At 34.4% G+C, this 22226-nt stretch overlaps 1 protein-coding gene across 43 annotated transcripts in view; it reads left to right on the top strand.

Moving 5' to 3' along the window:
- Nucleotides 1-22226, top strand: part of PTPRD (protein tyrosine phosphatase, receptor type D) — a 1139994-nt gene that overhangs the window by 688761 nt on the left and 429007 nt on the right. The gene's annotated exons all lie outside the window — the stretch shown is intronic.

The raw sequence follows: 22226 nt of genomic DNA, 5'->3' as shown, positions 1-22226 counted from the left end.
CTTTCCATATTTCTCATTTTAGTATAGAGCTGAAAATACCTTCCTCTCACACTTTAACTTTTTTTCTAGACAGCTATCAATTTATCTGATCTTCTGATTTGCTTAATCCCTTACAAAATATTTCTGAACTCTTCTGAAAGTGTTTGTTCTTAAGCTTATTTGGTCTCAGCCTCTTCTGACATGAAAATCTGGTCATCTTAAAATAAAGGAATTGGGACTAATATAAAATGAATTAACTTTCATTTCAGTTTCCTCTGTTTCAAAGAGCTTCCTTATAATGTACAGCTTAATTTCCTAAATTTGAGAATGGCTTATAAAATCATCTTTAAGAATACTACTCTGCTCCACTCTCACAGGCAGGAAAGTGCCTACTAGAAGGCCAGAAAAGCAAAAGAGTTCTCCAGAGTGGTTCTTGAAGGAAAGAAAACACAGCTACAATTGACCATTATGTTCACTTTTGTTTGACTGCTTCATAGCTAGGTGGGCTCTATCCATTTTTTTGCAAAAAAGGGTTCTTGATTAGTTAAATGAATGGAGGAGGGATCACAGCTGAGCCTTGTAGCCACTTAGCCCTCTTCTAGAAGTTAGCAGAAATGAAAATTTGACTCCTAAACAATCTTTTCCATGATATGCAGCATCATGCAGTGGGATATATTTATTTTGTGTTAAGTAGAATTTCTCTGTTACCTTTGGGTCTAAAGTACATAGTACAGGAACAGTAGTTTCTACAGAAAGCAGTACTAACCAGAAGTGACAACCTTCTGCTGTCCCACGCCAACACAAATTGTGCACTTTCATAGAGCTGTGGAAATGAATGCATATCACTGTTACAACAGCACATGTTACCAAGGGTAAATTTCCAAGGCACCTGTCTGAACCCAGTGTTTCTTAGTACCCCTAGCTTTTTCTCATGAATTCTAGTGCCAAAATTCAGTTATAGTCATATTTGGGAGCAGATGGTCAAACCCACTGCTGTGTCCAAGTAGGCTGGTGGGCATAGTTATCTGATGTGTTTAGAGATATGATAGCAAGCCAAGCATCTCTCTTTACTCACCACCTAGGGATACACTCTCAAGTAAAGAGAGATCCCCCTCTGAGCAGAATAGTTGCCAGATTTCAAAACATTTGCTGAGTGTTTGCAGAATTGTATTTGTCCCTAGAAATAATACTCTTTAATAACCACATTTTCATGTCTAGTTTTTAAAGTGAATTCTTAAACAGATGTTCAGTGTAAATATGTAAGTTTCACATCAGCACCATGTTGTATTTTGAATATTTACACGTTCTTCTTAAGGAAAGGCACTGCAGCCCATGTTCCATGACATAATTGGACATCTGCTCGCTAGGCCAGCTGACTCAATTAATTCTAGAGGTTGTTCCTGGTAGGGAAGAGGAAACTACCACTGGTGATTTCCTGATGAACTTAATACAAGTGGGTATTCCCGATTTCTGTCTAAGATAAAGCCAAAATAAAATTTCGTTTTCTAAAACATGGGTCATTATTTTTTGCAGTGCTTTTCAGACTCACAAATGCTACCATCTCCAGATCTAATTAATTAAGACCAGTGTGTTTGATCTCAGTTTGTCCATTCAGTTAGATAAATGGTGTTTAGCTGTTTCTATCCATAGAAATTGTGCATCACAACATGTTAAACCTTCCCTTCATTATCCAGCATGCAATTCTAGTAGAACTTCTGCTGTTGTTCAAAACTGAGCACTCTTACTGTGGAAAAAAATAGCTCTAAAATAACTACAGAAATAAGTTTTGATATACAAATATTATTCTGTAAATGCTCCTGAAAATATGCTACCTTTGAGGAAATAGTGGTTTCAATTAATTAGATTTGGTGATGTTCAGAAGGAATTTATCTACAAAGAAGTTTCTTAATACTTTTAAATCAAATCTGATTATGAGTATTATCAGAGAGCTTATTATTGAAATGATTTCTTTTAAAAATTAGCTTTATCTAAGTCTGTTTGTCTAAGGTAAGATCAAGCCACAGTTGGAAGTGATAGAATCAGTTAAATGGATTTAAGTTACTGTTTAGAGGTTCATCACAATACACAGAAAAAACCTTTGTAATTGAATATATAATTAGTCAGCAAATTTTGAATAACAAAAGAAGTCAGGTAAGTATACCCATCCCCTTGCAGGACAGTAAGGAACACTTGAAGAAAGCATTTGTAAGAAGACTGATGACTTGGCACAGAACAATCTCTAGATCCACCCCCCTTCTAGTGATACCTTATAACATAGAGCAGTGAAAATCAGCCTCAGTTCGTGAAAGATGCAGCTGCACTGCTTCTTGCACTTACTTGCACTTACATTCTAAGTAAGTGCAGTTTTTCTGAAGCAAAAATCATCACGAATTTGCAGGATATCACTTTGGCTTTCAGCCCAACCTCAGTACACATTACAAAACTATATGCAAAAGTGTATGGTACAGTCTTCAGTACCAAGTCACATGCTTTGCTTTCTTTTGTGGTCTACCAAAGCAAAGCTTGCAAAGTTCCAGAGCAAAACTAAAATTGTCTCTTTTTCATATTTTCCTGGATTTGATTGCTTTTTTTTATGAACTAAAACACCAGTAATATTCAATATTCTCATTATCTGACATTGCATTTGGCACATATGAGAGCAATCTGAATCACATCTAGCTAGCTATATATTTGAAATTATATTTTTTAAAGTATCTCTAACAATATTATTTAAATATTTAACTATGTAATTATTATTGGATTTAGAATATTATTGATATGTAAAAAAGTGTCTGTGGCCTTAGTGACTTTTGGTAACTTAGGAATATCAGCAGTATTATCACCATACAGCACAAAGAAGTTACTTGAGCCTTACATAAACTGAAGTGTGAACTGAACTGAATGTGAACTTAACTACGAGCAACCTCATTAGATAAATATGAATCACTTCCGTGGATTCCACAGAAGGAATATGTATATCCAAGGAATATTCAGGTCAGGTTTTGCTGTAAAATCTTGGAGCTGAGACCTGTACAGCAACAGAGGCACCATTTAGTGGAAAAACCTCTACATATTTACCAGAGATGCTCACCCACTTTCACAAATACATAAGCAGAAGAACAGGAAATTCATTACATGACAAAATTTGTTTAAAAAAGTGTTTTATTTTGGAAGAACAAACAAAACCAAGTTCCAGGTTGGAGACCTTACTTGAGTCTCTGGCTGCATGTATAGAATAGAGTGTAAAACAGCTGTACTGAAACATATGGTTTCAGGCTTCATTCAGCATTACCAACTGCATGCAAAAGAAGTAGTCTGGTGAAATATGCTTCCTACAACAGCTAAATCTAGTCCTCTGATAGAGGGTTTCTACACTTGTTTAAAGAGATTTTAACTGTTTTTCTTCCAGCTAGGAATTGTTTTGTCAACAGTTCTATCCAAGAGCCCACAGCTCTGGTAGTACAGATGGGGTGGTTGTAGGATATTAGGGATAGGTAACTATGGCTTGTCAAAATCTGCATCGTTTTGCTTATAGATAGTGATACACTGAAAGGCAGAATATTTTATTTAGCAGCATCGGAGTTTTATTTCTGCATTACAATTTTTTTTTCTTATAGAAAAAACTCCCACATGTAAAAGCCATTGGACAGAGTATAATCAATGTACCACATCAGCTATCATACATATATTGCATATTTGATGGAATTTCTCAAGGAAAAGCTCTGCAATGGAAGACGTTGTTTGTTATCAGAAAAAGGGGAAATTGCTGTTTGATTACTTAGTTGTTTTTTGTCTCAGTTACAATAGTAAGAGCAAAATTCAAGATTTGTCTTGTTTATTTTATTTTACTTCTTTTCAGAAAGGATAATGTTCTTTTTATATATATTTCACATAATTGTTTAGATTTTAAAAGACCTCTAAGATCATTGATTCCAGCTGTTAACCAAGCACCATGAAGTCCACCACTAAACCATGTTACTAAGTGCCACATCTAAATGTCTTTTAAAATACTTCAGAGGATGGCAACTCAGTCACTTCCTTGGGCAGTCTGTTCCAGTGCTTGACAACCATTTCAATTAAGGTTTCCCCTATTATCCAATTTACACCTTCCCTGACAGAACTTGAGGCTGTTTCCTTCTTCCAGCAGCTTATGAAACAACTTTACATCCTGACTCTTTAACTCTCCCTGATGGTATCTGCCTCATTGGCCTTCCACCTGATTCTTAACCATAAGCAATTGAGCTTATCCTCATCTTCATTAAGATGTAGAAAGCCAAAACCCTTCCTATCATACTGAGCTACTCCACCACCTCTCTATCTTTGCCTATCCCTTCTGAAGCGTTTATCGCCATCCACTGCAACCCTGTGGTTTTGTGAGTCATTCCACCATGTTTCCATGATGACAACTATGTTACAATACTCATGCTGCACAGTGGCTTCCAGCTTCTCATGTTCATTGCTCGTGCAGAATACATTGGTGTAGATAAACTTCAATTTGAGTATTGATCCCACCAACATTTCCCCCATGGGGGAAGAAACCCTAATTTCTGTGTAATCTTGCATTTTTGAATAGTTTTTCTTATCGACACACTTTAAAATTTTTTTTCTCCTCATTTAGTAGAATGGCAGAAAATATTTCATGAGTTTTCCACTAAACTAAAACACAATAGCATTTCCTGGAAAGCCAGCAGTATGTTGGTTGAGTCTAGTAATTAGCAATGAGAAATCTTATTATGGGTAATTTTGGCATGAGCAGTATATACCTTTTCATTCAGAAAAACTAGTAATTTCCATACAGTAAAAAGAACTGGCTCTCTATGTCTTCAAATACTGAAAAATGTGTGCAACTTTTTAAAAACAAACAAACAAACAAAAGACTGAGGTTAGAATTACCTTGCTTTATTTGTGAGAGAAACAGGTAACTATAGCGAAAAAACATGCCAGGAAAAGCATCAAATGTTGCTGATCTCATTCAACTGCAGCATTTTTTTGTGAATATTTATACTAAAATTCAGTTTATAATAAGGACATTACTTTTCAATTAATAGAGAAAAAAAGTAAATATTAGGAAAAAATAATTCATTCTACAACAAAGAGTTGTGCCTCCAGATAGCATTTTTACTCTCTGGGCTGTTTTTTGAAAGAAGCAGCTACATCTTAAAATGCAAATTACTGCACTAGATCTTTGTGTTTCTGAAAAATATTTAAAATTATTGCTGCCATAAAATATTCAATTCCACTTTCACCCCTCACCAAATGCTACCTTATCAGACAGGTTTTGATAAAAGACTATGCCATTTCTCCTTTAAACACTAGGGATATTTATACTTATGTTATCTGCCTCTGGCAACACTCTGAGAGATGATTATTAATGCTTACAAAGTAAAGCATTACAGCAATACAAAGCATTGTAGTATTGAAATGTGAATATATAGGCAGTGTGAACATTTCTTTATTATGAAAGTGTCAGTTCCATTCTTAAAACTGAGCTGAAATTTGTATATCACATAAAGCAAAATAAAGGTAAAGAAACCTTTTATTCAGATTTATTCTTTTGAGTTTTCTGGTTCCTATAACTAGACATTTGCAGGAAGGTATGTTTACATAAATCAGGAACATCTCTGATTAGATTTAACGATAAATCCAAAAGCTAATTGATGACATTTGAATTTCTAAACTCATTAATTTCTTCAGGTCATTTCAAGCACATAATGAAATAATTTAACCAAATTATTCAAATGGGATTTCTTTGTTCCTCCAATCTGATCTGGCAACTTAGTACTGTTCATGTAGAAAAGACAAAAAAAAAAATCCCTCAAAAACCCATGGTCGTATACATTCCTTTTTTTCTTCACTCTCCCACTTGACTAAATGGAGCATAGAAAGGCTTTTCATCTAGTCTTTTCACATCTCCCATTTTATCATCTGGGGTTCTGAGGAAAAAGATGGCAATACAGAAGGAAAGAGCAGAGGAGTAACTACAAAAAATTACTGGTTTTTGAACATGCTGCATCCCAACCATTTGAAATAAAAGCATGATACAGAGTGAGATATGGAAAGCTACTATAGGAATATAAACTTGAAACACTGCAAAATTCAGGCTAGAAAAGTATTTTCAAAGATTCTCTTTACTTTCAAACTAAGATGATAGCTGCATATTCTTTACCCTAACTAAAAGGACTCATGCAGCCTTACTGCATACTGAGCAAGGGTGTTCTTTTCATGCCCATTTTGGAAAAATTCCAATAATGCAGGAATCCTCATTCTGTTTAACAAAGTTTCATTAGATAAGGCCATCAGAGAAGTTTAGCTCCAATATCTTTTTGTAATTCTAAGGTTTGGGATTTGAATTTCCAAATAGCTTTTGCAAGGTAAACATTGAGAAGTAGCTGGTATGATCATTCAGAGGTAAGTACTAGGAACACTGGGTTTTACATGGCATTTCAGTATTTCTTGGATTATGGTTGACATCAGAATTTGTAGAGACAAAGGAGCAAACACTGAGAACATGTTTCATACTTGATGGAAGAAACAATTTGATTGCTGTTTCACATTCATCAATTCTCATGCCAATTGTATACAAGAGGAGAGAAAAAAATTGTTCCTGCCTTGGTAAGAGTTTGCTAGACGTTCACCATTGCTGCAGTTGTTTAATCTTTAATCTTCTTCTTTAATCTCTATTTTCTTTTTTTTTTTTTTGCATTTCACTTGATATGCAGCCTTGCTCCCACTTCCCTAAGCTTTTGTGCTTGGTCTTCTATCATAAACTTACAGATATTCCATTAAAGACATGAATAGGTAATTTTTTAGGGTCTCAAACCATTATGTAGAATTTTCTCCAAAAATTCTAGGATATCTATTCTGCATTCATGATATATTTCACTGACTCAAACATTGTGAAAACTAACAAAGTGAAGTTAAACAATTGTTTTCAGTAACTTAGTATTCTTTGGCAGTGTATAACTAGACCAAGTTTCAGTGTCAGAAGGCGGCCTCACCTAGACTTTCAATTATGGGTTTTCCTAAAACTGTAGCAATATACATGCAAATGATCAGTCTTTGACTACTTAAGCAGCAGTAAATGAGGATTCTTGGAACTCATTTGAGACGCTTGAGTATGTTTGGGAAAATTTCTTTTCTTTGATACAAGCACAGGGACTGAATAGGGATAAGGATATATATATTATTATAATTTTAAGGTAAAATCATGCCATCATAGATGCCACTGGGAGTTTTAAGCGTTGGATATTTTCTAGTTGATTCATTTGAAACTAAGTTTCAGTCCTTAAGACACAGTTGTTGTTTTCAGGGATTAATGACACAGTGACAGTTTTTAGGCTATAATTTCCGTATGATTGTGAAAGGCAGCGCTTTAGTTCAACTAACAATCCACTTTCAGATATAGTATAACAGACTTCTTAAATGTTTCATTTAGAACAAGATCATGGATTTTTACACTGCAGATGTATAATTTCTCAGTCTTTAGTTTTAAAGGGAGAAAGACATCTGTAAAAAATTTTCCTTTGATGAAAAGTAAATATATTTTGAATTTATTTCTTGGCCCTTCTGAATTCGGCTACAATAATAATGAAAAAAAATCACAGGAATTCATTTGAAATCTTAGAAACTCTTGGACTCACAATGTGACTTGAGAGGTTAATTATTTTTAGGAAGAGAAAATGGGAAAATTTAACAAACAAACAAACGAACAAACAAAACAACAACAACCAACTTAAAGTAAGGATAAGAGAGCAAAGTTTTTGTTACTTAATCACAATTGTGTATTACCATACCTCTGGGAGAAGTGAAGAGCAAATAAACAGTATCACATCCCTGTATTCACTAAGACTTCTTGATGCAAGATGAGCTTTAAAAGAAACAACTTGATTTGGATTCTGACAAGGTGACGTCTCTGAATTAAGAAAATTGCTTTTTCAGTTCTTGTATAAATCTTACTTATCAGCTGAAGCAAAGAAATAACCCTGCTAATTCAGACAGAGATTTAATTGTGAAAAAATAAAATACTGAAAGCCGCACTGATAAGCTGGAATATCAAAATGGACTGTTGTGAAATACACTGCTCACTTGTCAAGGCCTTTACTGAACAATTATCACCTTATTAAATGCTTTCAAATGAGAATTCTACTTATAATATAAAAACACAGCAAAATTTTATGAAGGAAAAATTGTGACACAGCCTATGAACCATAAAACAGTAACTTCATAGAAAAGCAGAGCAGAGAAACATACTGAGATATGGTACCCTGAGCATAATATTCTATGTCATTATCCCTGGAACTGTTGACTGGTCCTTCTGCAGTCTTGATATATGTGCCATCCATCTCCTTCTCCAGGTCACTGACAGAGATGTTGAGCAGGTCAGGTGCCCGATAAATCCATGCAATACCTTATTTTTGAAGAAGTAGGACAAAAATAAGGCTTTGGAAAACAAACATCATTTGACATGAGGGAAGGAGAATCTCTGTTAGAAGCTAGGGGTGAAGACTAGTCATATAATAGGAAATATTTTCTCTTTGTAATCCAGGAAACTTTTTGAGTCCTGAGACCCAGCATTGAGCTCAAATTCATATTTAATAGGTGTGGTGTGCTATGTGAGACATAGTTTGTTAAATAACTCTGTTAGATTTAAGAAGTATTAGTTATTTGATTGCATTTGGACTTTCATTTGATTTAATTGAAAACAATTATCTTCATTTACAAAATCAAAAAATGCACAGATTCACTGTAATATTTTTTAATAAAAATATTCCTATTTTTTCAGTTCAAAGTTCTTTATCTTTCTTATCCTACTCTTGATCTTTTTCCCTGTTTCATATTTTTCCAGTGTATATGTAAAGAAGTCTCACACTTTAAAGGATGTTTTATTATTCTTTCTTCAGTTTCTTTCATTCTTCTAGTTGCTTTTTCTCTTTCTTTCACTTTTTCCTTCTTTTTCTATGTCTTTCGAAGTCCCTCCCTTCTTTATTCAATTTCTCTCTGTAAATATGTTTTCTTTCTTCCCCCTTTCTGACTTCTTTTCACATACCTTCAGTTTCATTCTTGCTTCTATTCTCTTTCTCTCTCATTTTCAGTTCCCTCCTCTATGTGCACATAATCTCTGTTCTCTTCCTTCATATAAAATTTATTTCCTGGAATTTGTTGCTCTCTGAAGATTTATGTAAAACTCTGAAGTCAAGCAAGGATCTTCATTGCCAATCATGGGTTTGGTTAAGGCCTTATTTCTTTCAGAAAATACTCATCTATGAAGGATAAAATTATTGGCTTAAAGGAGAGAGCAGAGACCATTTAGTCTTTGTTCCAGAGTTCTTTTGACTGCTCATGGTTCCTTCCTAATCCTAGAATGGAGTTGCTTTTTAGAGAAAAAATGTTTGAAGTTTGAACTGCATTGATTTGTACTTGTAAATAAGAAGTTTCATTATCATTTCAGTCACAATAGGCCTAAAGTTCTATTGAAGCCGTGAAAACAGCACCTTAGATATGACAAGTCTGATATTAAAATAATTTGCTGAGTAATCAGGCTAAGCTCTTGACATTCACTTTTCTCTTCAGACATACTTGCACAACTTGTATCAAGACACAATGCTTAGATTAGATCTTCTCACATTTTTTCTGAACACCTACTCCACACCAGGCAAAATCCAAAAAATCTAGATGTGGGTTTGTGTGTTCCTAGGCAGGAAAATTCTTAGAAGGAATTATGGAATAGGAGTTATATGAGAAATTCATGGAGGGCCAAAGCCTATTCAGAGAGATATGCAGTATTGTGAAGGCTGGTGCTAATTTTCAAAGTGATGAGGCCATCATAAGAAAAGGCAAACTACCAACCTGGATATCAAATTTTCAGTATCCCAGACTCACAGGTTGGGTCAGGTTGAAAGGGACCATGATGGGTCACCTGGTCCAACTCTCCTGCTCAAGCAGGGTCATTCTAGAGCACACAGCACAAAATTGTGTCCAGGTGGCTCTGGAACACATCCAGTGAAGGAGATGCCAGCAATCTGGTGTGCACTCAGCTGCACAATAAAGAAGTTCTTCCTCATATTCAGGTGGAACTTCCTGAACTTCTATGCAGAAGAAGAGCACAAACATTTTGTCTAAGAAATTAGTTCAATAATCCTCTCTAAAAGTTAAAGCTTTCTTTACCTTCTGTTTAGGCCCTGCCTTGAAACTATGAACAGAAAATACTTGCTAGTGTCAGTTGTGAATCTGTAATGTATGAAATTCTTCTTAAGAAACTATGTAAGATCAAATAATTTTATGGTGATTAAAAAAAACCCCAACCATATACAAGGTAGCTTTTTTTTTTAAACACAAAGTTTGAAATTGGCTACCTACTACCTATGTCATATTTTATCATTATTCCCATTATATCCCATCCTTTTCTCTGATCCTCAGAGAGAGCAAATAAATAAAAAGTGCTTTGTTTTGTTATCTGGTTGACACACAGACTCCAGCTAGAGTTTTTACTGCCATGTTGAGAAGTTAATCAAACTTTTGCTTGCAATATATTCCCCTTATAACATAATTGCTATGTGACTGTTGATTTGAGTTTTAATTGCCTGATAAATTGAGTGTAAAATTCTATGGTAGGAAAGGAAATAAGACAAAATAAGGATGGTTCTCTGGAAGTTCAATGTAGAAACATTTTTCTTCTTACAAGAAGGAGTCATTTACATAGATTTGAGCAGAGGGACACTGAAGTTCTGGATGACATTAGGTTTTAAAGTCAAAAAGGGAAAAGCAGTCCTTTAGAATTCTTCTGCTATGGCTCTTTATCTTGCTGGTTACTTTCATTACTCTTATAGAAATCAGAAAACAATAGTTGCTGTCTTATGTGATTGCTGTGACTGCGCCAATTTCATTAATTCCTTCTGCAAAAGTACATTTTTGACTGTTTTCGTGAAAAACTGTTCAGTGAATTAAAGTAAAATACAGTGTGTGGGGGGGGTTATATACATAGATATTGCCTATAAAGCTATAAAAAGGTTTGCTTTTAAAGTTACATTTTTAGACATGACATTTGATATAATAAATTAAAACCAACATTCAGAAGCCTCATGATTTGCCAAATGCTGTATGTTTGTGTAGCAATTCTGGCTGTGTATTATAAATATGTATAATTGATTACTGTATTATACTTAGTATTATTTCATAAAATCAGAAGTTTCTTCACTTTATGTGTTTCAAACTTCTTGCTCGCTTTATTGTTTCCCTTGGGGCTGAAAATGTTGTTTTGTTGTGGCTTTGTTCTGATTATAATGAAATCCCTCTGAACTCTGTCTCCACCTACTAAGGAATATTTGTCATTCCATAAGACTGTTGATTTTTTTGATCATAAATACATATTTTTTATGTTCATGGAAATGCATTAGATATGCATATGTCTTGTCAGAACTCAATGGCTTACTCTGAGCCAGAAGAATGAAGACCGTATGTGTACTAACATAGTGTTTTCAGAAAAGAATACAACAAACCTCTCCATCATTCTCTCTGTAATATCCCCTTGCTATCTTTCTAGAGCATAACAGAGCTCCTCCACCACTACCTTGAAAGTGGGAAGAATAGATGAAATGGAGGGAGAAGAGTAAAATTTTATATTTTGAAGATGAAGGACACAGCTGGAAGACCATTTTCTGTGATGATGCATTGTCTTTCCCTTAAGACTTCTCATATAAGCATCATGACTCTATCTTATTTCCATACTCTAGGTAAAATATTTGAAAGAATGGAGCAATTTCTCTGAGTCTTCATTGCAAACACAGTGCGCTACATGACTCTTTATCAGAAGTTATGAGTAATAGAAGGTGAAGAGCATAGGATTTACATGTGAACTGTCTATTTCTTTGTAGGATGATATGTGGTATCCAGTAATCTCAAAGTATATTAACACTTCAGAATGTTATTTGGTGCAATACTGATTTACCAAGTTTATCAGTTCTTCTTTAAGTTTGTTGAGATTACTATTTTCAAAGGATTTCAAAAGAATAAAGCAAGAAGCTTGAAAAGCAGCTGTGCAGAGAAGCAAGTATCAAAAAAAAAGTAAGTTTCCATATTTCCACATGCATTTCAGAGATTCAGCCAAGGTGCACAGTTCCAGAAAACATGGAAAAAATATTGGCCCATCTAGAAGAACTGGTTAACTCTTATAAGAAATCATGAAAGCTTTCCTAATTAGCTCAGCACTTGTGGCATTACGTATTTATTTTGACTACCTGGATGAACCTTCTTAGGTCTTCTCATAGGTCAGAGACTGAAAGAAGTAGACTTTACTATCTTTTTGTGTCCCATCACCCAACCCTCACCAGTAAGCAAACAAAATGGATGCAAAAGGATATGTAAAATGTTTGTTTCATTAGTGGCTCTTGCTTACCAATTTTTTCAGTAAATAGTAGTTCTGTTTGTTCCTCTAACCAGCAAATTCTAAAATTACGCTAAAATTTACTTATGAATACTAATACATATACACCATAGTAAATTCTTCCTTTTTCTACAGAAATACTAAAATTATCCATAACATAATATTATTCCAAGCATTTTAATCATTATATTGTGTCTGTTAGGATCTCTGGTACTTATCTTTAGCAGACTTCTGAATTCATTGTAGTATTTTTATTCAGATCCTGTATCGCAATGTTACTGTTAGCACAATAAACAACCACATCAACTAATCACTGTAGTACACTTAATTTTAATTAGGCCTCCCATTCTTTTGCATATCACAAAGGCATAATGTATAATGATACACAGATTAAAGACAGAGGAACACAGTAGGAATGCTCTGTTTAAGTTTGCTTATTTTTCTCACGGTAAGCCACAGCTATTTTGAGTTTAAACCAGCACTTCTCCCTCCCATTGATCTCTAAAAGTCAACACAGAAGGCCTGTGTTATTCTTCCCAACTGTTTTTTCCTTTGGTAACATCATTTCTGAGAGCAAGAGAAATATGTAGGGAGTTACCACTGAAGTTCATGGATTGGAAAATAAAATAACAATCATGTATCTCTCAACTCCAGATATTACAAGAATTTCAAGATGTTACCTGAAGTAAAGTACCTTTTTACTGGAATTGGGGAACTCTTGGCATATGGCACTGAAAATGTGCCCTTTCTGTTCGGACATGTGTAAATGCCTAGGTCTCCAAAACAAGTACACACAATCTCCTAGCAATTCAAAAGTCTTTCTGGATTCTTCTGTCTCCTTTGCTACAAGCACCACTTCTGTTCTTTGCTCAGACATTAGCTCTTTCCAAGAAAACTAGTGAGAAAAAGTCTATCTATCTTTTCAAGAATGAGGCTACCCTTTAGGCCTTACAAAATCTGCTACAAGTCTCTGGTCTTGATAAAATAGTGACAGGTCAAACACAAATTGTGACAGGGATGAATTCTGAGATTTCATATCCTATGCCTAAAAAAGGCCAGCAGGTTTTATTTATTCCAATCAGCAGATAGCAGTGGTTGGACAACCCATGGGGAGGTGAGGTGAGGTGTAAGCTACTAATAGCCACTTCAGACTTGTTACTTGGGAAAACCAGTCTGTCTTTAATGAGAAAAGTGACACCTTTTGTGCAAGAGAGCACTATGAAAAATATTGTTTCTTGCCAAAACAGGTACAGAATGATAAACTCTCTAAGAAGCTGTCATTTCTGATACTTTCTTGACCTACGCGAACAGCAAATGCAAAGACTTTTGAGAGGAGAATCATGGTTGCTGTGTATGTTGGTGAGACTTGCTGTCTGTCTCTTTCTTCTAGTAAAGGGCAAGGAGTACGTACCTCAGCAGCAGAGCAGGACATTAATGTACTTCTACCCAGTAGTGTCATTCCCTTCCATACCCTTGCTATTCATGTACCTTCAAGTTCTGCAGCAGACACTGCAGATCCCTGTGAAGCTGTAACTGTCTCCCTTTGCACCTCCATAAAGACCAGCTTCCTGTGTCAGTCTGGAGGCAGTGCCTCCTGGAAGCCATTGTAATTCATGCAAAGAGTTACTCATGTTTAATTATACATGCACATATTAATTGGCTTCAGCTACAATATTATAAATATTTCCATTCTGGGTATTGAAAATGCAAACGTTTTATAACTTGTAAAAATATGGATAGGGCATGCATGGGGTATTGCATGTTTCCCATTAAAAATGAGGACATTTTTGACAGCTGCAATATGGCAGAATATATTAGGATAATTAAGTTACGTTCATTGCAGGGTTGTTTTTTTTTTCATTTCTCAGCATGACCTCTCTTTCATGCTTAACAGAACAATCAAAAAGGGATTAGTTTATAGACTGAAATCACCCAGAGTTTTATCTTTCTGTGGAAAATGTATCTAGTCTAAGTTCATTTATATGTTGATTGATAGAAACCATAATTTTCTTTTACTTGACTTAAACATTCTGATTCAATATTTCAGTGCAATCACAAAGTTTTTGTTATTCTCACAGCTTTCTGATCAACTACTTTTTTTTTTTCCACTTTTTTACTTCACATAAATAAAATTGTTTCCAGGACCCAACAACTGGCACTTACTGACTGAAGGAATGAACAGGAAGACAGTGTGTTCATAGGATTACAGAACAAGCTGAGAGGGAAAATTTATGCAGAGTTTTGTAAGTTTAGTGAGGCAGAAAATAGATTGGGGTCCAGAGAAGAAATGATATGTCAGTCAATGCTAAGCATAGAGACATAAGCTTCCCCAGCACAAGAGCAGTCATATACTTTCTTAGCCTTTGTTACATCAGGAGTTACTTCTGAGTTTGGGTAAAACAGCAGACAGATGTTTTGTAGAGATCATGCTCTTAAGTGACTTTTTACAAGTCTCTTTTAAAGCCCAGGAACAGCAAGAACAAAGCAGCCTTGAAAGACGTAAAACATGGTTAAATGGCTTCTAGAAAGGGTCCTAAAGAGGGTGAAAAGTTTGCAGCTGAACACTGTAACTTCACCATTTCATTCCACTGTGTAAACTAATTTTCTCAAAATGTATAATTTCATCCATTACAATTGTTTTTTTCGGTAGCATAGGGTAAGTCAGTGCTTTATACTCAATACTGACAAATGAAAGCAAGAATTAGATGCATGTAGTGTGTTGCAATAGTTTTTATCAAGAAAGAATACTGCAACTGTTTTTCAAGCTCTCCTATGTTGATATTTTTGTCTAATGGTTTCTGCGGGTCTCCTTTCTCTATTTGATTTTAAAACAAGGACCTGCTTCCTGAAATGACTAAGATTGACAAGGTTTTACAAGCAAGATCATGTTACAAAGTATTATTGGCAATACTATGCAAATTCTCAGAAAGCCATGTACCCAGCATCTAAGAAAGATGCCTGTTAAGTACATGTGCTGACACACAGCAATTAAAGAACCTGTTCATTTACATTTAAAATATCTATTTCATTATTTTACTTAAAGCATATGCTTAGTTGCTTTTGAGATAATGGTACTCAAATTCCATAACATTAAAGAACAGCATGACAGAATCCATTTGAAAGACAAAGGAGCAATCATCATATGTCTTTGCTAGTCTGAATTACACAAATGGTTATCTGACTTCAGTTAGCTCCCCTCAGTAACAATTTTATAGGTTGTATTGAATGCCTGATTAAGATTTATATCCTATAGAACACAACATTCATTTAAGACTATCATCATTATTGTCAGGAACTTTATTGACACTTTTATGGGTTAGAGTTCATGTTCACAATGACTAAGAAATGTCACTTCACTGTTACGCCATGGATAAGAAATAATAGATCATCCAATTTTCCAAGACATGTTTCTCTTTTTCTTTATCAACATACTTCTATCAACATATTTAGATATTTGTGGCAGGTTAATACAGGCCATTTTCACCTGGCAACAGCATCAGTCCTTAGCAACAGTAAGTGTTTATTCAGACCACTAGTAACACTGAGCCAAAATGGAAGATCAGGCTATAGAAACCTTTGGATGATGTATGTCAGGAATTTTCAGGTATTATTTCACCTTGGCAACAGTCTCATTTAATTCCCTAGCAACTCTGAATATAAACTCAGTTTGGGGTTTTTTTCTGTTTAAAATTACCTCTTGAGAACAACTAAGATGATTCCCTTATTAACTTTAATGATATTCAGTGTTTCACTTATTCCTAGTTTCAGATAAATGGCAGAAATCAATATTGCATAGTAGTGCTCTAGATCTTTGCAGTATGTTGTGGCTTGAGAGTTACGAAAATTAAGATGGTAGAACTGTAATTTAATGTTATTCTTCTACTTTTTTAAATGCTTGTATATAGCTGTTATTTCAGAAATTTTTATTAGTACTATATATGTACAAAAATCATTGTGTTCATCCATCAAACTTCTTACATCCTGCCTGAGCAGAATTTTATATAGTTTTGAAAATAAAGGCCTAAATATTCTTTGACTGGAATCTTTGAAGAGAAAATACTTTGTCCCTGAAGGGAGTAGAATGTCTCCACTGCTATTTTATTCTCATTCATATGTATCCCATTTACTTGTCCATTGGTACAGAAGTATCAGCTAAAATCATACGCAGTCTATTATGAAAAATATCCCCTTTATTTGTCATTCTATTTGAGTAATATTTCTGTAGAGTAGCATATCTTGTAGTGGATTACTATCTAGCAGTGGCTCCTCTGTGTGTTAGCATGTTGTATAAATTTCATTTTCTACAAGTACCGCAATATATTGGGATTATTCAATTTCACTTTTTCTGTTTAAAGAGCCTTCTGGACTCCATATTTGAATATTTAAAGAAATATGATCCCACATTTCATTCTTAAGGAGGTTAACCGACATTGTGTAAAAACATCTTTGTGTTCTCCATAGAATTCAAATGAGAAAAAGAAAGTAGAAGAGCAAAGCAATGTGAATGATCACGGAGCTTTCTAGTTCTCTTTGTGTCTTCTGGTTGTTACAACCTGTTTTCTTATTCCATTGCAGTAACAAACCATATCTCTCTCTCTTTTCCTCCCTTGCTTCCCCCCTCCCTGTGGTTTATGGTTTGCCTTGGATATGAACTTTGTCCTATTTTCAATTTTTAGTGCTGAGTTTTGTTTACATAGCCTTGCTAGTGTCCATACGGGATTTTTTAAGTAAAAAAAATATATTTTACACGCTCAGAGGAGGCTTGTGTTTGCAGGAATATAAGTAATCTGACTCACAAACAGAGTCACTTTTCAAGGTGTTTTGCAGACCAGTCTTTAATTCTGTCTTAGGACTTGCCCACACACTAAGCAATATTATTCGTCCTATCTCATCATGAAGCACTGATGTGTTCCAAGTCTTACCTACAAATTATTTTTTTTTATATAGTATACACATTGTAAAGGTGTATATGCAGTCATTTCTACATATCCTTTCTGCATCAGCGACAAGACACAGAGGACATTCCTTATTGTTATCATGGGCATGTTTCAAAATTTCTCCACTTCCCACAGTGTATTTCCACTTAACTAACTCAGTTTCAGCTTATTAAAAACAAGGTCTTTGTAATCATAAAATAGCCTTATGGCAATAATAAGCTACAGTACATGAAAACAACAAAACCCCTAAACAACTTAAAACATTAAAATGTCTCTTAATTACAAATAGCACATTTGTTTGAATAAGAAAATACATGACAAAATGTAGTGAAATAAATTATCAATTAGCAATACTATTATCCTTTGGTTACTCATGTCCTCTTTGTATTCTATTCTTTTTGAGGTATGAAAATTCTGTTAGTGTATCAGATAAGAATGTGATTACTTACATGGCAGTTTTGTGTATGTAGATGGTGTTAATGTACCTGGTTATGTCCTACGGTCATGTTCTCACAGGAAGTCACATTTTTCAGGTGAAACTGCAAGTATATCTTTGCATAACGGCTTAAAAATATATGTAGGTATACTAATATATTATCAGATTTCACAAATTTTAGATAATAGGGAGAACTATTCAATATATTGTGAAACTTGACATCAGGAATTCTTCATGAAGAAATTAAGATCAGAGTTTAATGTATCTTATTACCACGGAACCTGCTACTACCTGTATTCTTTTTGTAAGCCCTTCACATTGAGTTTACCTTCAGAATACCAAAACTGCAAATTTGCATATCAACTTCTTTAAGAGAAACACGCAAATGACAACATGTAAACCCTTCTCTGGCTGTAAAGAGAGGGTAAGACACAATTACATAGGAGTTTATCAAAAGAATTAGACAAAGGTACAAGTGCTGCAAAATGGCAGAGAAGTTCAAGTATCACTTACAGAAATTAGTAAGACACCACATTAAAAATTTATTCTCATTAACTTATCTTTGAAGAAAATATTAAGAAGAAATTTTATTGGATAAATGAACAATTTATTTACTTTGAGAAAAACAGATACAGTGGGTTTAGGCTTTAATAACGGAATGATTTGAGAACTACTATTCAGAGAGAAGTTTCTGGTATGGGTGTAAAATAAAAACTTCTTTCAAAATTAATTTCTGATGCTAATTCAGGGCCTGATTCAAACCCCGTCTCGAGGCCCAGGAAAAATTATCCATTGCATTCAGTAAATTTTGGAACCACTCCTATGACTTCTCTATGATAACAGAAAAATGCTGTATATTGTAATTAATATTTTAAAAAGCAGTTAACAAGTTTGCAAAGGAAAGATGAATATTGAAATTCTGGCATCACAAATACGATGATGTCAAGACAGACTATTAAATCAGGATACAGAAATTTATTTATGTATGTATCTTCAGTTACAAATAATTTTGCAGATTTGAAGGGAGTATTCAAAAGTAGTTCTGAGATTTCTATTTGTTATAGCTAGACTTGGAAATTAGTCAGAAAAAATAGCACAATAAAATAATGCAAAAATATATAAACATATATGACTGGAAATATATTTTTTTAAAGGAAAATATGGGCAATACATTTTTTGAGGGGAAATGAATCAAAATAGTAAACTTTCACAAAGTGGAAAAGTCTTGACATGTCCTACACAAAATAGGCAAACAACTGGTTGATGTAAAATACTTGCAAATATTGCACTATAAAGGAATATATCCCAAGAGATTTAAGGTTTTACATGTCACCAATCAGACCACAACTTACAATACTTAAATTAATTTTCCTGGACTGGATACACTTTCTTGCAGTGTGTTTTGCTGTTGTTAATAATTTTATTGACTGAAGTTCATTCCTGTGCAGAGGATCTGTCCAATATCCATGGAGAGAAATTAAAATTTGTTCCTGCAAACACTTAAGCATCTGCTTATTTTTGCATAAGTAAGGAGCTTTTTTCAATTTTAGCAGGCTTGCTGATGTATATAGACTTCAGTATTCATCAATGTTTCATAACAGCACTGTTGAGAGAGACTGTGTATCTTGTACTAGCCCTCACTATAATGGTAAATTTTATTTATTCTGCAGAAATATTAAAAAAATTGATTTGCTTGATTCCCTAATAATACATACTATGAAAACTAAAAATATGATCCTACAGTCCTTACTTTTGACTCAGTGGAAACATTTTACTGATGGTACATGAACCAATGTGTGAAAGGTGCAAAAGATACCATAAATTAGCAGAATTGTAGCAGATACAGCTAATAAAAGTACTAGAGAGCACACTTTGCTGCAGTGCTTCTGCGTAAGTTATTCCTTGAAGAGAAACTGCATAGCTAGGCTTTTTCAATAATAAATAAAATAAAAATAACAAAGATTGATGGAAAATTTTGGACTATCAGCTTTTATGTGGAAGATTGTCACTGAAAGCCAGTGAAAGAAAAGTGGGTTGGGAGGTCTGCTGAAGAAGACAAGGTAACTTGATGCTGAAGACAGTGACTGCCTAAAAAAAAAGGAAGGTATTTTACCAAGCGTAGGAGGAAAGGAAAGTAAGGCAACACCAAACCCCTCCAAAGCCAACTAATAATTTTTAAGTGGTAGTTCCACTGACTAGAAAGAGGGAAAGAATTATTGAAATTTGAGATCAAGAGACAGCAAAGACTGATGAATGATAGAACCTGTTATATCATTTTACTGGTAGAACTTCATAAAAAGGTAACATCCAAAAGGCAGATTTTAACCGTATCTCTTCAGCAGTGGACATCCTCAAGAAGAATTGAATTGATGTTTTTAAACTGTTGTGACAAATAGAACTGAAAATTCTCCAGTAACAGAGAGACAGTTCTTCATTTATCTTAATTACATTTTAGCTCCCAAGTATAATAAAAGTTGCCCATTAGATACTTTATTTATGGAATGACAGAATATGTAATTTATTTTCTAAATATATGTCTTTCTTCTGAACTATTTTTTAAATACACTTGTATTATTTATTGTTATGTTTTTGGAAATACATGTCCTAAATGTGCCTTAGAGCACAGTGACATTCCTTTACTCAATATATTTAACACTCAGTTGGTCACTTGCATTCAATGCTTACTGAAGGAGCTAAATCATGTATAATTTATGTCTCTTATCCTGTCAGTAGAGCTTCACTTTGACTATTCATATGTGAAAAATTACTCATTCATCTAAATATTTTCAAAATCTTCCCTTTAGGATAGGGGAAAGGAGGTATTTCGTAAGTTGACTTTTTTGTCTCTTTTGTTAAAATTACTGATGAAAGGAACAGCTAGAGTAAAACCCACTTTTTTATCCAATTTTTTATCTTTATAAATGGGAACTACTGTTTATTGCACACTTTACTAAAGCAACTGGAAGCATGTGACAAGAGGGTGGAAACTAATGAAATCCAGAGTCATGCTGACATGCTTCCTGAACAGATACTATTAAAAAAAAAAAAAAAAAAAAAAAAATTATGCAGATATGGTGTTAACCTTTTTTCCTCCTCTCTTTTACATGAATTCACAATTTCACCATTACCAAAAGTTGTTTTCTCTGGCAAGCATCAATGTATTTCTGTGAAAAACAACTTCTAGATTTTTTATCTTTAAGGATTTCATGCTCCTCCTAATGCTTTTTCATAAAACAAACAAACAAACAAACAAAACCAAGTATAAGAAAGCTGACAAAATATAATATAATGAATTGTTAGAACCAGTTTAGAATGTTGTTGCCTTAGCTATCTTAAAAAATACAGTAAAACTACTGTGGAGACATAAAAGCAGGCTACCATCAGGATCTATGAACCAGAACAAGATTCAAAGCCAGATTAAAATGAACAAGCAATAGAATGTTCTTTTGAACTTGGCCTGGCACAGAAACCTTCATCAAAAATAAATGAAAAAAAAAAAAAAAAAAAAAAAAAAGTGTTGATTGTTGTAGTGTCTCTTTGTGGGCCCTGAGGCATCTGCTGCACAGAGAACAGATGCTTGGATTTGGACTACCTTCCTTTCATTTTTGTGTCTGCTCTCACAGTCCCCATAAACTGAATGAAAATTGACTTTAGCCATATCTCTGCTGTTCATTCTTCTTCTTTGGCCAACAATGTAGGCAGAATATGGGAAAAGTCAGCATAGTGCACGTAATATCTACCCACTATTTCCCAGCTGTGGGCAAGGTTCCAGCCCAAGGTCCTGGAGGATGAGGTATACCTAAGCCAGCCCTTCCCCCACTCCTCTAAGATGGGAAAATGGAAACAGGGAAGGCAGGAAGACATGATTGACCTGTGTTGTACATAAACATACAGGCATCACAGGACTTCTGCAGTAACGAAAGCATGCCAATTTCACTTCTCTGCATATGCTTTAACATACACTGACCAGGTTCCTAATACATGACTTTAATTGTTAGAATTTGAAATGTGTCAGTGTTTGCTAAGGAAAACTGTAGCTGTCTGCCTGTTTTTTTGAAAAATGCATGAAGTAGAGTTGTTCAAAGTATTTGATTGCTCCAGAACTGTGTTCAGCAACAGCACTACTAAAGTAGCAGCTCTCTTCTCTACCCAGGTTCTTTTGACTAAGAAAACACTAAAAATTTTGCTAGAAAATTGAGCATAAGTGAACCTTCTGCTGTGGAAAATATAATCTAGGAGAGATTTCTAAGTAATACAAGAATCTCCCTGTGCTACTTGCAAACCCACTGTCCTAGTTTTAGCCAGGACCTCGAGGTAATTCTATACCGTCTCAATGCTAGGAGTGCGGGAAGGGACTCTCTGGCTTCCAAGAAGGGTGTGGCTTACAGTTGAAAAATGTAGTGGCACTGTGTGCCATTTTTCATTATTTGGAGGTCTGGAGTGAGAATTTTTGCACGTGAATCACCATTTCTTTTTTATACTTTTGATATTAATG

Source organism: Empidonax traillii, unplaced genomic scaffold, assembly GCF_003031625.1.
Source record: "Empidonax traillii isolate 1590-97213 ecotype Southwest subspecies unplaced genomic scaffold, ASM303162v1 scaffold83:size2986645, whole genome shotgun sequence".
Lineage (NCBI taxonomy): Eukaryota > Metazoa > Chordata > Aves > Passeriformes > Tyrannidae > Empidonax > Empidonax traillii.
Note: the sequence above shows the minus strand (reverse complement) of the source record. Positions and strands in the feature narration are given on the sequence as shown.